Source organism: Lithobates pipiens, unplaced genomic scaffold (assembly GCF_037356315.1).
Source record: "Lithobates pipiens isolate NorthernLeopardFrog02 unplaced genomic scaffold, aLitPip1_a1.2 Scaffold_28, whole genome shotgun sequence".
NCBI classification, from domain to species: Eukaryota; Metazoa; Chordata; class Amphibia; order Anura; family Ranidae; genus Lithobates; species Lithobates pipiens.
The window spans coordinates 99,161,758-99,178,327 of NW_027507789.1; positions in this window are offsets into that span (position 1 = coordinate 99,161,758).

The window sequence follows — 16,570 nt, forward strand, 5'->3', positions numbered from 1 at the left end:
TTCTAAACGTTTCTATGATTCTATGAAACCTCCAGAACCAGGGTGAAGCGATAGAAACCTGGTTTGTAGAGCCTTCCATCCTGGCATGAATCTGAACCCTGACCCATTTAACAGACTCATGCAACTACCACAAGCCAAGTATATTTTCCTACACCTATTCTAGCACAAGAGGGTGCTATATTGAGAGAATGAACACACTACAGTGTATAATGATGATGATTATCTCTGTGTATTGATAATAAACACACTGCAATGTATAATGATGCAGATTAAATAAGTATATGGATAAAAAACACACCCTGCAATGTATAATGATACAGATATTAGGATAATGATGATGAGTGTCTCTGTATATTGATAATGACCACACTGCAATGTATAATGAGCCTAGTACCTCTACAGTATCTCACAAAAGTGAGTACACCCCTCATATTTTTGTAAATATTTTATTATATATTTTCATGTGACAACATTGAAGAAATTACACTTTGCTACAATGTAAAGTAGTGAGTGTACAGCTTGTATAACAGTGTAAATTTACTGTCCCCTCAAAATAACTCAATACACAGCCATTCATGTCTAAACCGCTGGCAATAAAAGTGAGTGCACCCCTAAGTGAAAATTTCAAAATTGGGTCCAATTAGCCATTTTCCCAACCCGGTGTCATGTGACCCATTAGTGTTACAAGGTCTCAGGTGTGAATGGGGAGCAGGTGTGTTAAATTTGATGTTATCACTCTCACCCTCTCATTCTGGTCACTGAAAGTTCAACATGGCATCTCATGGCAAAGAACTCTCTGAGGATATGAAAAAAAGAATTGTTGCTCTACATAAAGATGGCCTATGATAGCCTAGGCCATAAAGATGGCCTTTGCTATAATAAGATTTGCAAGACCCTTAAACTGAGCTGCAGCATGGTGGCCAAGTCCATACAATGGTTTAACAGGACATATGCCACTCAGAACAGGCCTCGTCATGGTCAACCAAAGAAGTTGAGTGCACATGCTCAGCGTCCTATTCAGAGGTTGTCTTTGGGAAATAGACGTATGAGTGCTGCCAGCCCCCCGATTCGGATCGCACCAGAACTTTCGAACGGACCAAAAATTTGTGCGAACTATAGAACCCCATTGAAGCCTATGGGACTCGAACATTCGAAATAAAAAGTGCTAATTTTAATGGCTAATATGCAAGATATTGTCCTAAAAAGGGTTTGGGGACCTGACTCCTGCCCAGGGACATGGGTCAATGCCTAAAATGTTTTTAAAAACGGCAGTTTTTTCGGGAGCACTGATTTTAACCACTTAAGGACCAGGCCTCTTTTTCAGATTTGGTGTTTACATGTTTCTAACACCCTAGAGAATAAAATGGCGGTCATTGAAATACTTTTTTTCACACCGTATTTGCGCAGCGGTCTTACAACACTTTTTTTGGAAAAAATTCACTTTTTTTGAATAAGAAAAATAAGACAACAGTAAAATTAGCCCAATTTTTTTTTTATATTGTGAAAGATAATGGTACACCGAGTAAATTGATACCCAACATTTCTCGCTTCTGTGCACAAGCTCGTCGTGACGGGGTGTTTTTAAAAACCTTTTTTTTTTCTTATTTATTTTAATTGATTTTGTTTATTTTTACACTGTTTTAAAAAAAAAAAAAATTGATCACTTTTATTCCTATTACAAGGAATGTAAACATCCCTTGTAATAGAAAAAAGCATGACAGGTCCTCTTAAATATGAGATCTGGGGTCAAAAAGTCCTCAGATCTCATATTTGGACTAAGATGCAAAAAAAAAAAATAAATAAATAAATAAATAAATAAATAAAGAAAAAAATGACATTTAAAAAAAATAAATACCCTTAAGAGGTATGGGCAGAAGTGACGTTTTGATGTCGCTTCCACCCTCCTATGGTATAGAGACGAGTGGGGGCCATCTTAGCCTCACTCATCTCCATACCCAGATAACTAAAGGACCCGATCGCCTCCGCCGCTACCGATGGCTCCGGTAAGCGGCGGAAGGTGCGGGAGGGCGGCGGGAGGTGGGTGGCACCTCTTCCGCCGCCGATAGCGGTGATCTCGCGGCGAATCCGCCGTGGAGACCACCGCTATCGTACAGCCGACCGCCGCCTGAAGAGATGGATATCTCGGTTGTGGCAGCAGCTGCTGCCATTACCGAGATATCCCTCTTCAAAAATAGGACGTACATCGTCGTGCGCTGGTCGGTAAGTGGTTAATGACGATTAAAGTGAAAAAAATATATAATATTCCTTTAAATATCATGCCTGGGGGTTGTCTATAGTATGCCTGTGAAGTGCCACGTGTTTCCCATGTTTAGAACAGTCCCTGCACAAAATGACATTTAACAGAAAAAAAGTAATTTAAAACTGTTTGCGGTTTTAATGTAATATCTGGTTCCGGCAATATGGATGAAAATCATTGAGAAAAATGGCATAGGTAGCCCCCCCCCTGCCCATTACCAGCCCCTTCGGGTCTTGTACGGATATTAAGGGGAACCCCGTATCCATATAAAAAAAAAAGGAAAGGCGTGGGCCCCCAGGCCCTATATACTCAGAACAGGAGTATACAGGCGGTGCAAACAAGACAGGGACTTGACTAGGGTAGCCAGATAACTTACTTCCCCAACAATGCATGTAGACCTTAACTAGTAACCTTAAAATAAATACTCGGACACCTGCTTGGATGAAAATGGCCTCAACGGCCTTTATTAAATAACAATACAAAACTAAACTTTATTTTAAATATTTTCAACAATACGAAACTTGTAACATTTTCCAGTTACCCAAAAGACACTAAGTGCTTTTCGGCTGGTCCCTGACGACCCCTTATTATTTTGAGCCTGTGATCCCCTCTTCGTCTCGCCTCAAGGACTCACTAACTGACCACAGACCCCCAACACATGTTAGCCATTAATCTGGACACTGACACCAGCCCAAACATAATGACTCCATCTCTGGCATGGGTCCCAACCTTTTTCAAATGACCCATGCATTTCTACATATATATTTCCATATATATATATAGCAGTCGTCAAGGACCCAACGCCACCGCGGAACAAGTGTGAAACCTTACACTTGTGACCGCCGCCACGCCAACAAAGCCCGGTGTACTCCATCATCCAGCCCTAAGGCCCAAAGATCAATGCCAACAGGGTTCAAATGAACCCTTGTCACCCCTCAAATACCTCCAGGTGTCCACCTCCAGCTCCCAATGACGAATGACCACCCCTCCATTCCGGGCAATAAACCGCCCCACCTCTTTGTTTACCTTAATCCTGGTTTTATTTAGCTTTTCCCAGGACCGAGCCCCTCTCCAAGACATGCGGGCCACTATATCGGACCACACCACCGCCATATCTGGGAAAGCGGTAAGGAGCCTCAAGAAATCCCACTGGATATCTTTGATCACCTGGAGCATGGGCCGGACCCCCAGATCATTGCCTCCAACATGGAGCACCAGAATATCCGGGGACCAGTCCAAAGCAGCAAAACGATGTACCTCGGGGACTACCTTATGCCACATCATCCCTGGAATCCCTATCCACCTGACTGTGCCTTCCTCCCTGGCCACCCTGAGTTATCTACCGTCAGGCCTGACATCCGCCCTCCTGGCCCCCCAAAAAACAAAAGAATGTCCCATTATCCAAACGAGACATCGTGGGGGATCTGAAAAGACATAACCAAAAGAAAAACATTCAAACCCATCAGTATTATTACTAAACAAAAACACCAAAACATAGAACAGCAAATCATTACAATAGTTGTGGCCTAACATATAACCGATACCTAGCCGATTCCCACCTACCGATCTTCTTAATGACTTCCGACGGAAGTCCCCACCAAGCTGCTTCAGTAGCCGCCCCTATCCTAAAAGAGTGGGAAGCATACTCACCCGAAGGAAGACCAGCCGCCTGTAGACACTTTTTAAAAAATGCAGAGAATTGAAACCTGGACAGGCAGGAGCCATCCTGATGTACCAACAACGCCCCCTGATGCAGAGCCGTAACTGGACAAAGCTGCCTATCCACCACTTGAAACAACCTCTTCCTTCCTGATCCATCTTCGACTTCCTGATCCAGATACTTACCTTCCCACCTGAGCACTGGACGTCACTCCACCGCAGTCCACCAGCTACCCGCCTGGACGGCGAGACCAGCTCCCCAATCCGGAAGGCCCCAAAGAACGCTAACACAAATACCACCCGAAACAGTACTACCTCAAAACAAGACGAACACACCTCCCCCAACACTGCCAGAACTGACCCCAGCACCGCAAAAAACACAGGGCGCCTGGAGTCCCGTTTGTGGGAACCCCTTCTGTAACCCCGCAGAGCCCTGCGGACCAAAAATGCCTTTGTGACATCCACTCTACCTTCCATCTGAAACCAGAACGCCAACACAGCCATCTTCCATCCTATGGCTGCCCCAGACACACCTCTGGCATGATTAGCACATACAAAAAGTAACACCAGCATCTCCATCCCGTCCGGGCCCCCTGTACCTCCTACCTCATTCACCAGGACCAACCATTCTTGCCATACTTTCTGATAAGCCTTCCACGTTCCTGCGCTGAGAGACTGTCTGATCAATCCTGCGGCGACTCCAATGCAACTTTCCACAGCTCCTGCGAGCACGGTTCCCCTGTCCGATTCGCTTCCGGTGCCAGTTTGCGAAACGTGTCCCACTGGAAACGAGACAAAGCATCCGCTAAGCCATTGTCGACCCCAGGGATATGCACAGCATATACAAACGCATTTATGCACAAACAGCCAAGCACCAAGTGCCGCAACAATCTTATCACCGGGGGAGAAGAGGCTGAGATGTTATTAATAGCCATAACCACCCCCATGTTGTCGCAATTGAACCGCACCTTCCTGTTCCCCAATACATCCCCCCACAACTCAACAGCTAAAACGATGGGGAATAATTCCAGCAAGACTAAGTTTTTGAGGAAACCCGCCTCCCTCCAACTCTCCGGCCACGGACCCGCACTCCACTTATCCTGGCAGTACGCGTCATAGCCACTCGATCCAGCCGCGTCCGTGAACAAGACCAGATCCGCATTGCTGACCGGCCCAACCTGCCAAATGGCCCTCCCATTGAAGGCTGCCAAAAAGGAATCCCAAATCTTCAAGTCCTCCTGCAACTCCCTCGTCAATCGCACAAAGTGATCCGGCATGTGCACCCCCGCCGTGGCAGCCGCCAATCGTCTACAGAAAATGCGCCCCATAGGGATAATCCTGCAAGCAAAATTCAATTTGCCCAGCAAGGACTGCACTTCCTTCAAGCGAAGCTTACGCCTGCCACTGGCCATACTCACCTCCTACACTCCATCGCCACCGAATCAATCGTGATCCCCAGGAAAATCAATTCCGATTTTGGGCCTTCTGTCTTATCCGCCGCCAAGGGGATGCCAAATCTTTCTGCTAAATGCTGAACTGTCCCGAGCAAAATGCTGCAACAACGAGAATCTGGGGGGCCTATGCATAAAAAATCATCCAAGTAGTGGATAATAGAACTCACCCCCGCGACCTCCCTAACCGCCCATTCAAAAAATTAACTGAACTGCTCAAAATACGCACAGGAAATGGAACATCCCATAGGGAGACACCTGTCCAAGAAGTACGCCCCCTGCCAACAACAACCCAACAAACACATGCTCTCGGGGTGTACCGGCAACAACCGAAAAGCTGACTCCACATCGGTTTTCGCCATAAGTGAGCCCCTACCATATTTCCTAACCCATGCTACAGCTGCATCAAACGATGTACAGGTAACCGCACATGCCTGCGGGTCAATACCATCGTAGACAGAGCCGCCCTTAGGGTAGGACAGATGATGAATCATCCTGTACTGACCCGGTTCCTTTTTCGGAACAACACCCAACGGGGAAACAACTAAACCCAGCAGTGGAGGAGCCTCGAACGGGCCCACCATCCGCCCTAACGCCACTAAAACCAACCTCCAACAAATGCGCCGCCGCCCTGTCCGGATACCTACTTAGAAAAGGAAGCATCCTTACCAGACTCACCGGCGTCATCCCTTTTTCCAGCGTTGTCCCCTGGTCGACCCTTGCCCTGTTTAAAGCATCACAGGAAGGGGTGGCTTCCGCTACATCCTGAGCACTCGTGCCTGTATCTGCACGATGCCCCAAAATGGCACGTTCCTTCATTGAACTGCCAGCAGACCCCTTTCTTTTTAGGGGCTGGCGATCCCGCGGAGGAAGATAGCAAAACAGTGCCGAGCAATTTTCAGGGGCCTTTTCCCCGATCACACTTGCAAAAATCGCAAACGCTTGCAACCAGTTTGCAAATGTGCGCGGGATCAATCTATACCTCCTCTTCTCTTCCTCATCCTTTTTACTCTCATCCGGCTTCATCCGATCTAAATTAAATTTCTCCAAGGGGAGCAGGGAAAAAATTTCCACAAACTCGTCCTTCCAGATCTTTTTCCGAACTTCCATCTTCAAGTGAGCCCCTAAGGTACAAACGTATACCTCACAACGCGCTGCGTCCGCTAAACACACCTTGTCCACCGCCTCTGATCCAGTCTTGGTTCCCCCGGCGTCCTTTTCCGTCTGAGTCTCTGCCGTCACCGACCCTGGCTCCTTCTGCATGCCCCCCCACCCCCGCTGGACGTCCCCCCACCCACTGCGGGCGGAAGAACCCACGGCGTCACCGGAGCAGGGGGTCTCACATCCCCCCGATCCAACCGCCAGAGCAGCTCCCTGAGGGACTCCCACAACCCCTGAGACCCTTCCCCCACCCCTGGCCCGGCCTGAGCACTTCCCCCCCTACCCCCCTCCCCCCCACAACCTCACCGCCCCCCCCCTAAAACCCCCCCTCCCCCCAAGACGACCCCGCTCCCCCCCTTACAACCCCCCCCTCCCTCCTACAACCCCCCCCCACCCCACAAGACAATACAGAGTGTGAGCACTCACCAGGCTGTCCCAGGTGATAGAAACCTCCAGCCGCACCACCGGACTCTCCTGCAGCCTCCTGGGGATCTTCAGACAGTTCAGACAGTTCTCCCTCCTCATTGCTGCTGCCCGCCCGGTCCACCGATCGCTGTGACATCTGTTGCCTTCCAGGTCCTCCTCTCCCCCTGGGCACTGCAGCGCTGGGCACCGGAGGAAAGCTGGCTTCCCTCTGAGGGCTCTGTCCTGAATTTGAAAGTGGCGCCGGAAAGATGTCATCAAGCCGCGCCTCACTCCCAGCCACCGCACAGGCATTCCGCCGGCCAGCCCTCCCAGGACCCACACTGAGCCTGGAGGCGGAGCCTCCCGACTGACGCGAATCCCTGGCACGATCCCGGACACTGCCAGCAGCCAAAATGGAGTCTCCACGAGGTAAGCCCCCAGCTGCTTCAACTCCCGCACTGGTGCCCGCTTGCCTGCTTCTCCCCCGGCGGACTGCCCCCCGACCGGAACATCGCCGGAGGTAGCAGCCGAGTGGATCTGAGCCACGGAGGTGGCAGGAGGGGGTGAGGGCCCACCGGCCCCCCAAACCTCACCCCACTGGGACTTTGCCGTGGATGGGGATTCCTTCCAGGCCCCCCGCTTGGTGCCCGGCGGGCGGACCTGAAGGGGCCCAGCTGGGGCTCCCAAAACGGCGTCGAGTTCTGGGGGTATTGTCTGAGCTCAGGCGCTCCGGGGGTCTGGACCTCCGAGCACGCATGTGGACAGGCCCTGCTGTGGAAGGACCCTGTCCTACCCCCTGCAGCGTGGCAGCAATCTGGCCCTGAAGCCACTCCATGCCATGAGCCTCCGCTGCTTCCCTAAGCTGCGCCCAAAGATCCTCACATCTTAACTAACCTCTCTCTATCTGTTTGCAGGACACAACGTTTCTCCTCGCTTGCTGACCCCCAACTGCTGACTTGCCCCACCCTAGCACATGGAAGAAAGAGCCAAACTCCTCCCCACTTGTGACCATCCACCAATGGGGGTAAGTACGCCTGCATCCTAAACCACCCCCACGCTGCCTTTTTCTCTAGCCCAGTGATTTTCCTGAACCCTGTCATGTATGTCCTGCGCTTCCTTTTTAATACAGCTCCGTACATGTCTGTATAGGTTTGTTGTGTTAAGTAGAATCTGTTTGCAATTTTGAACTGGTACATTTTTAAAGTGTAGCTCCAGTCAAAAAAATCTATTTTTAAGCTTTTTGGAAAACATAGGGAAGGGTTATCACCCCTGTATAATTTATTTTGCCGTCTTCTTTCATCTCACTTCCTGTTGTCTCCTTCCGTTTGAAGACGTTTGTAAGTTGAATGTTTGAAAGTAGGGGCATGCCCTATATGCTCTGCAGAAATGGCGGAACAAGGTGTTGGTGTTGCCACAACACTGTAAGCCCTCAGAGTGACTCTTGGTGGGCGCTGGAGCACCCTGCTGTGAACGATTATATCAAGAATTGTAAATTACATGCCATTGTTGAACAGTGGTAGAAAAATTAGGCCTTTGGTGGTTGTGGTGGTGGTACTGGTGCCACAACACTATAAGTCCGCACAGTTAATCTCGGTGGGCACAGGAACGGGCCCTGCTATGAAATATTATATCAAGAATTGTAATTACATGCCCCTGTTAAACAGGGGCTGAAAATTGGGCCTTAGACACTGCTTGCTGGTGCCACAATACTGCAACCTCTCCCAGATACTCTAGTTGGAGTGCAGGAATAAGCCCTGCTGCAAAGCATTGCATCAAAAATTGTATTACATGCCATTGTTAAACAGCGGCTGAAAATTTGGGCCTATACACTGCAACCTCTCCCAGATACTCTAGTTGGAGTGCAGAAATGAGCCCTGCTGCAAAGCATTGCATCAAAAACTGTAATTACATGCCCCTGTTAAACAGGGGCTGAAAAATTGGGCTGGTGGCATTACCCAGAACCAAAAATGTTCTTCCAAGAAATCAGCGGAGGAGGAAGAGGATAGACAGTCAACATAACAGGACTCAGCATCAGCATAGGCAGTCTTGAAGGGATGTGGTATTTCAAAAAAAATTATTCGGTTACATCAGCTTCAGGTGCTTGGTAGCTGGTGGTGATCCATGACCGATTCATCTTAATGAAGGTCAGTCGATCAACTGAGGACTGGTGGACAGGCGCACCCTGTGATCGGTAACAAAGCCACCAGCAAAAGAACGCTGGATGCAGGACAGGCCAGTAGCTCAATTGCATACTGTGCAAGCTCTGGCCAGTGATTGATCCTCAAGACCCAGTAAGCCAGCGGATTTTTGGTGGCAAAGGTATCCAAGTCTGACCTTGCCCCTAGGTATTCCTGCACCATGTAAATCAGACGCTGGTGATGGTTGCGGGAACCGATCATACCTTGGGGCTGCGGACTAAAAAATTGTCTGAGCGCTTCCGTCAGACGGCCACCTTCTCCACCGCTCCTTCTGACTGAAGCCTCAGAAACACGTTGTCCAGGACCAGGAGTTTGGGAACGCGTTGCACAGAGCTTTCTGCAAGGCCTCCCGGAGATGTCTCATCCTCTGCTCCCTCTGCGATGGCAAGATAAGGTCGGCAACCTTACCCTTGTACCGTGTATCAAGGAGAGTGGCCAGCCAGTAATGGTCCCTCTCCTTGATCCGAAGAATACGAGGTCCCTTCCGCAGGCTTTGCAGGATCAGGGAGGCCATGCAGCGTAGGTTAGCTGAGGTATTTGGTCCGGGGTCCTCTGGGTCACTAAGGACAACATGAACCGCAGCCACCTCCTCCCAGCCATGTAGAAGTCCACAGGTTTCTTGGGACTATAAATCATCCCTACAAGACTGCTGCTGCTGATGCTGAGTGCCAGGCTCAACCTCCATGCTGACACAATCATCCTCCTCCTCCTTGTCCTCTTCCTGTGTGATGGGTGGGACCCCATCTGCCTCTGTTCTGCCTCAAGTGCCCTGTCCATTATTCCAAGCAGCGTATGCTCCAAGAGGTGAACAAGAAGTACAGTGTCACTGATGCATGCACTGTCACTGCTCACCATCCTTGTGGCCTCCTCAAATGGTGACAGGACAGTGCATGCATCCCTGATCATGCACCACTGGCGTGGTGAGAAAAAAAACAAGCTCCCCTGACCCTGTCCTGGTGCTGTAGTCGCACAGGTACTCATTGATGGTCCTCTGCTGCGTGTGCAGCCGCTGCAGCATGGCGAACGTTGAGCTCCACCTGGTGGGCATGTCACATATAAGGCGGTTCTTGGGCAGGTTCAACTCCTTTTGGAGCTCAGCCAGCCGAACACTGGCATTAAATGATTGGCAGAAATGCACACAGACTTTCCTGGCCTGCTTCAGGATATCCTGTAAGCCCGGGTACCTGCCCAAGAACTGCTGCACCACCAGGTTAAGGATGTGAGCCACACAGGGCACATGGGTCAGTTGTCCCTGTTGGAGGGCGGAGAGCAGGTTGGTGCCATTGTAAACCGCCATTCCTGGCTTAAGCTGGCATGGCGTCAACCACCTCTTGGCCTGCACCTGCAGAGCTGACAAAATATCTGCCCCAGTGTGGCTCCTGTCCCCCAAACAAACCAGCGCAAGCACGGTATGGCATCGTTTTGCCTGTGTACTTGCGTGGCCCCTTGAACGCCTATGGAGCACCGCTGGTTCTGAGGACAGAGCACAGGAAGAGGCCATGGAGGAAGAAGAAGAGGAGGGGGTGGAGGAGAGAGGTGAGTCACAACTAGTAGTAGCATTTTGGAGGCGTGGTGGCAGAACAACCTCCAACACTACTGCACCTTGTCCTGCATCCTTCCCAGCTGCCAGAGGAGTGACCCAATGGGCCGTGAAAGACAGGTAACGTCCCTGTCCATGCCTGCTGGACCATGAGTCAGCGGTAATATGCACCTTACCACTGACTGTCCTGTCCAGCGAGGGAAGGACATCGCCTTCCACATGCCAGTAGAGAGTCAGAATGCCTTCCGTGAGAAAAAGGGGCATTTGGGGACCTGCCACCGAGGAACCGCACATTGCACAAACTCACCGAAGGGGGCCAAGTCTACAAACTGAAAAGGCAGCAGTTGAAGTGCTAGCAATTTAGCCACGCTAGCATTCAACCGCTGGGCATGTGGATGGCGTGAACTTCTTTCTACGGTCCAGCAGCTGGGGCAGGGAAATTTGCCTGCTACAATTGGATGTGGGTGTACTGCTAGCAGAGTGCCGGAAGCACTTGGCTGTGACACACCTAATTTTACACCTTCATTCCTCTCAGTGCAGGTTTCAGAGAGGACTGAAGTTATAGTGGGGTTGGAGATCCTAGCTGATGAGGAGCAAGGAGAGGTCCGCTTTGTTCTTTGGTGTGGGTCTTTAAGGTATGCTTGCCAACGAGCTGCATGGCAGGTCAACATATGTCTGGTCAAGCATGTGGTGTCCAAACGGCTGATGTTTTGGCCACGCAAGATATGCTTGAGACATATGTTGCAAATAGCAGCAGTGCGATCTGATGCACTGGTCTAAAAAAAGGCCCACACCAAAGAACTTTTAGAATAACGCGCAGAGGCAGCGCCCTGCACAGACGGAGCTCTGCTGTGTGATTGAGTCAGTGTGCTGCACCTAAGCTGGTCCCAGAGGGCATACTGCCTCATTAGAGAGGTGCCTCCTCCTCTCTGCTACCAGGCACCCACGTGGAGTCAGTGACCTCATGATCCCCTCCCTCTTCATCACTGGAGCAAACCTGGCAGTATGCTGCAGCTTGTGGAACATGACTGCCAGATTGCTGTCCTTCTTGAGCATCCCCTCTCTTTGCGCTCACGCTACTGCCTTCCTCTAGCTGAGTATCATCATCAGAGCCTACAAAACACTGGGCATCCTCCTGGAGCATGTACCCAACACTGTGCTCAAACCGTTCGGGGGACCCCTCAGGAGGACATGGTGGGTCTAGGGAAGAAGTGACTGATGATGACATTGAGACGAGGGAAGAGGATGCGTTGGCAACTGCTTTGCTAGTACTCTGAGCCTGGGTGAGAGAGGATGAGGAGGATGAAGAGGGCTTGGTCATCCACTCTACCAAGTCTTCGGCATGATGTGGCTCAACACGTCCAGCTGCCGAAAATAAGGACAAGCATGTCCCATGGCCACGTGCTGATGATGATGCACCGCCTCCACGACCAGCACTGTTGTCGCTAGACACAGAGCCTGCATGCCCTCTTTGATTGGCTTGTGCCTGTCTGCCTCTCCTTGTTGGCCTTCCAGACATGGTAATGGCCTGCAGGGTGATGGAAAACCAGCAATTGTGTAGTGTATATTGTGCTGGAGGCACACAACACCAACTAACTCCTGCAGATGCCTGTATGATAGAACACCAGCAATAAAGGGTAGATACAGGTGTATACTGTGCTGTGCTGGAGGCACACAACACCCACTAACTCCTGCAGATGGCTCTATTTGTGTCAGGGCTGGCTTAGCCCTTCCTCCTCTGGGCTGGCCGATTAGCTGTCGGCTAATTGCCAGCTCTCTTCTCTTTCCACAGTTACCAGCTGTTCCGGATGATGCTCATCTGACCTGCCTATTTAAAGCCTTCCAGCTCACTCTTTCCTTTGCCTTCGCATTGGTCACATCACAAGGAACCATCTCCTGCTGTTTGTTTCAAGACTGGCTTGCTGACATCCCTCCTGGCTTCTTATCCTGCTTGCAGTTGCTCTTCTCGGATCCCTGACTTCAGGCCTGGCTGATTACCTGATCTGGTTAATGGTCTTTGGACTGGCTGACTACCCGATCTGGCTACTGGACTCTGGCTATGCTTGGCTACGCTTGTTTCTATTTACCTTTTTATTTTTATTAATAAACAAGTGTGATTTGATTGTACTTCTGTCTCAGTCTGTTTCATGGTTTTTGACAGTACACGAAGGCCATGAATTCAGAAGATATAGTCAATCCACTTATTGGTAATATTTTTTCCAGATTGGATGAGCAAGATCACCGCATGGATCAGTTTGCCTTGGCGTTACAAACGCTCCTGAATCGCACGGCTCACCTGGAATCCCCCACGGTGGCTGCTCCAGTACAACCTGAGTCACAGGCCGTCCCTGCTGCTGCACCAGTCTCTGTGCAGTCACCCGCCTTGAGTATTACCTCTATAAGAGGTATGTCTGGTTCTGCTCTGCTTCCCCAGCGATTTGGGGGTGATCCAGTTTAATGCAGAGGGTTTCTCAATCAGGTTGAGATATACTTCAAAATGCTGCCCCGGGCGTTTCCCACGGACAGAAGCAAAGTAGGTTTCGTGATATCTTTGCTTTCTGAGAGAGCCTTATCCTGGCCTAACCCTCTATGGGAGACGCAAAAACCTGTTGTCTCGAGTTACCCTCAGTTTATGGCCTCCTTTTAAAGGGTATTTGACATTCCCGCATGCTCCGCTTCTGCTTCCAAGAGCCTCATGTCCATCAAACAGAGTATGAGAACTGTTGCAGACTACACCATTGAATTCCGTACTCTGGCAGCAGAGGTTGCTTGGAACAATGAGGCCCTCATGGCTGCTTTTTCTCATGGTCTCTCGGATTCCATCAAGGATGAGATAGCAGCCCGAGATATACCCACTGAGCTGGAGAGCTTGATCTCGTTTTCCATCCTCATTGACTCCAGACTCAGAGAAAGACTTTCTCTTAAGGAGCGCTTGCGGAAGCCTCCTGTACGTTTGCCTCCAAGCTTTGTAGTCCCACCCATGCCTCCCTCACCTCCCATGCCTCCTGGTACCGAGTTGGTCAGTGAAGATGAACCCATGCACCTGGGCTTCACGTGTCTCTCTGCGGATGATAGAGCCTTTAGGAGGAGGGAGAGATTGAGCCTTTATTGTGGCCAGGCAGGTCACTTTTTGAAGTCTTGTCCCACCCGTCCAGGGAACGCCCGAACCTTGAGGTCCTGTCATGGACAGACCTTAGGTGGCATTCTTTCATCCCCAGTTATCCAGAAGGATAAGCCCCTGGTTTTGGTCACCCTTTCTTGGGCTGAGTCGTCCATCGAGATACAGGCTCTAATCGACTCTGGGGCTGCAGGCCTGTTCATTGATGCTGCATTTGTTTCGCAGCACTCAATTCTGCTGCAGCTGCGTGACACTCCACTTGCCATTGAGGCTCTTGACGGGAAACCTTTACAGCCTGCCCATGTGACTCATGAGACGGTTCCGTTGTTCATGGCTGTAGGGGCTCTTCACCATGAGATAATCCAATTCCAAGTTATATCCTCACCCAGATTTCCGCTGGTTATTGGTTATCCTTGGTTACAGAGGCACAACCCTTCTTTTTATTGGCTCCATGCTGAGGTTCTCTCCTGGTCACCACAATGCAGGGAGACATGCTTCCTGAAGGTATCCAAGGTCCTGTGCACCACTTCACTCCCCTCCCTGCTGGAGGAGTACCATGATTTTGGCGATGTCTTTGATATAGGACAAGCCGGTAGTTAGCCTCCACACCGGCCTTATGATTGCGCAATTGACCTTCAACCTGGTGCCATACCTCCTCGTGGCCGGGTTTACCCTTTGTCGGTCTTGGAGGATAAGGCCATGGAGAAGTATGTTGCTGACGCACTTTCTCGAGGTTTCATCCGCAAGTCCTCGTCTCCTGCTGGTGCTGGTTTCTTCTTTGTGAAAAAGAAGAGCGGTGAACTGAGACCTTGTATAGATTATAGGGGTCTCAATCGTGTCACGATTAAGAATGCCTATCCGATTCCATTGATTACAGAGTTATTTGACCGCCTCAAGGGAGCAACGGTTTTCACAAAGCTTGACCTGAGAGGGGCATACAATCTTGTGTGCATTAAGGAGGGTGACGAGTGGAAAACTGCATTTAATACCAGAACAGGTCATTATGAATACCTGGTAATGCCTTTTGGCCTTTGTAACGCCCTGCCAGTTTTCCAGGAATTTTTTAAACGATGTCCTCCGAGATTTGTTGCAATTGTGTGTGGTTGTTTATCTCGATGATATCCTCATATTTTCCAAGTCCCTGGAGAGCCACCACACAGATGTCTGTCGTGTACTTCAGAAACTAAGAGAGAACAATCTCTATTGTAAACTGGAGGATTGCGAGTTCCATCGTGAACAGGTTACATTCCTGGGCTATGTAATTTCCACTGCTGGTTTTTTGATGGACCCAGAGAAACTGTCGGCAGTCCTACAGTGGCCTCGACCCGTGGGTTTGCATCCTTTGCTGCGTTTCCTGGGCTTTGCCAACTACTATCGGAAGTTTATTCGTAACTTCTCGTCTCTGGTCAAGCCTCTGACTGATATGACCAGAAAGGACGGTAACTCACAGAGTTGGTCTCCAGAGTCCATTAAGGCCTTTGAGACTCTTGAGGCTGCTTTTGTTTCTGCTCCTGTGTTGGCACATTGTGATTAGGGATGAGCTTCGTGTTCAAGTCAAACATACGTTCGACTCGAACATTGGCTGTTCGCCCGTTTGGCGAATTCCGAACGTTATGGGCCGTTCGCGCCAAATTCGTGTGGCGCTCACGGCCCACAATGCACTGCGATGGCGCAGTGCATTGCTGGCTCATGATTGGCCAAGCATGCACTGTGACCCCGCATGCTTGGCCAATCACAGCGCCGCCAGCGAGGAGAGCCATGATTGGCCACAGGCATCCTGCCTGTGGCCAATCATAGCTCAGGCTGTGTAGTACACGCCCCACACTATAGAAGGCTGCCAGCGCGGCGTACTTGTGTAGTGTGTTGGCGTCTGAAGCAGTTAGTGGGTGTTCTGTGTACTTTCAACACGGTATACACCGATCGTTATCGGCCGATTTTTCGTTCTTGCTCTTCTGTAGTGGTTGTTGTCTGCGTGCCCTGACCGCAGTATACACCGCTATATTCACCTATATAGCTAGCGATATATCTATCTTTTATAATAGATCTTGCAGTCAGTGTTAGGAGCTTGTGCGTGCTGTCTGCGTGCTCTGAACCCAGTATACACCGCTATATTCACCTATATAGCTAGCGATATATCTATCTTTTATAATAGATCTTGCAGTCAGTGTTAGGAGCTTGTGCGTGCTGTCTGCGTGCTCTGAACCCAGTATACACCGCTATATCCACCTATATAGCAAACTATCTTGCTCCTTTTAAATAGAGCTTGCAGTCAGCGGTAGGAGCTTGTGCGTGCTGTCTGCGTGCTCTGAACCCAGTATACTCCGCTATATTCACCTATATAGCTAGCGATATATCTATCTTTTATAATAGATCTTGCAGTCAGTGTTAGGAGCTTGTGCGTGCTGTCTGCGTGCTCTGAACCCAGTATACACCGCTATATCCACCTATATAGCAAACTATCTTGCTCCTTTTAAATAGAGCTTGCAGTCAGCGGTAGGAGCTTGTGCGTGCTGTCTGCGTGCTCTGAACCCAGTATACTCCGCTATATTCACCTATATAGCTAGCGATATATCTATCTTTTATAATAGATCTTGCAGTCAGTGTTAGGAGCTTGTGCGTGCTGTCTGCGTGCTCTGAACCCAGTATACACCGCTATATCCACCTATATAGCAAACTATCTTGCTCCTTTTAAATAGAGCTTGCAGTCAGCGGTAGGAGCTTGTGCGTGCTGTCTGCGTACTCTGAACCCAGTATACACCGCTATATCCACCTACATAGCTC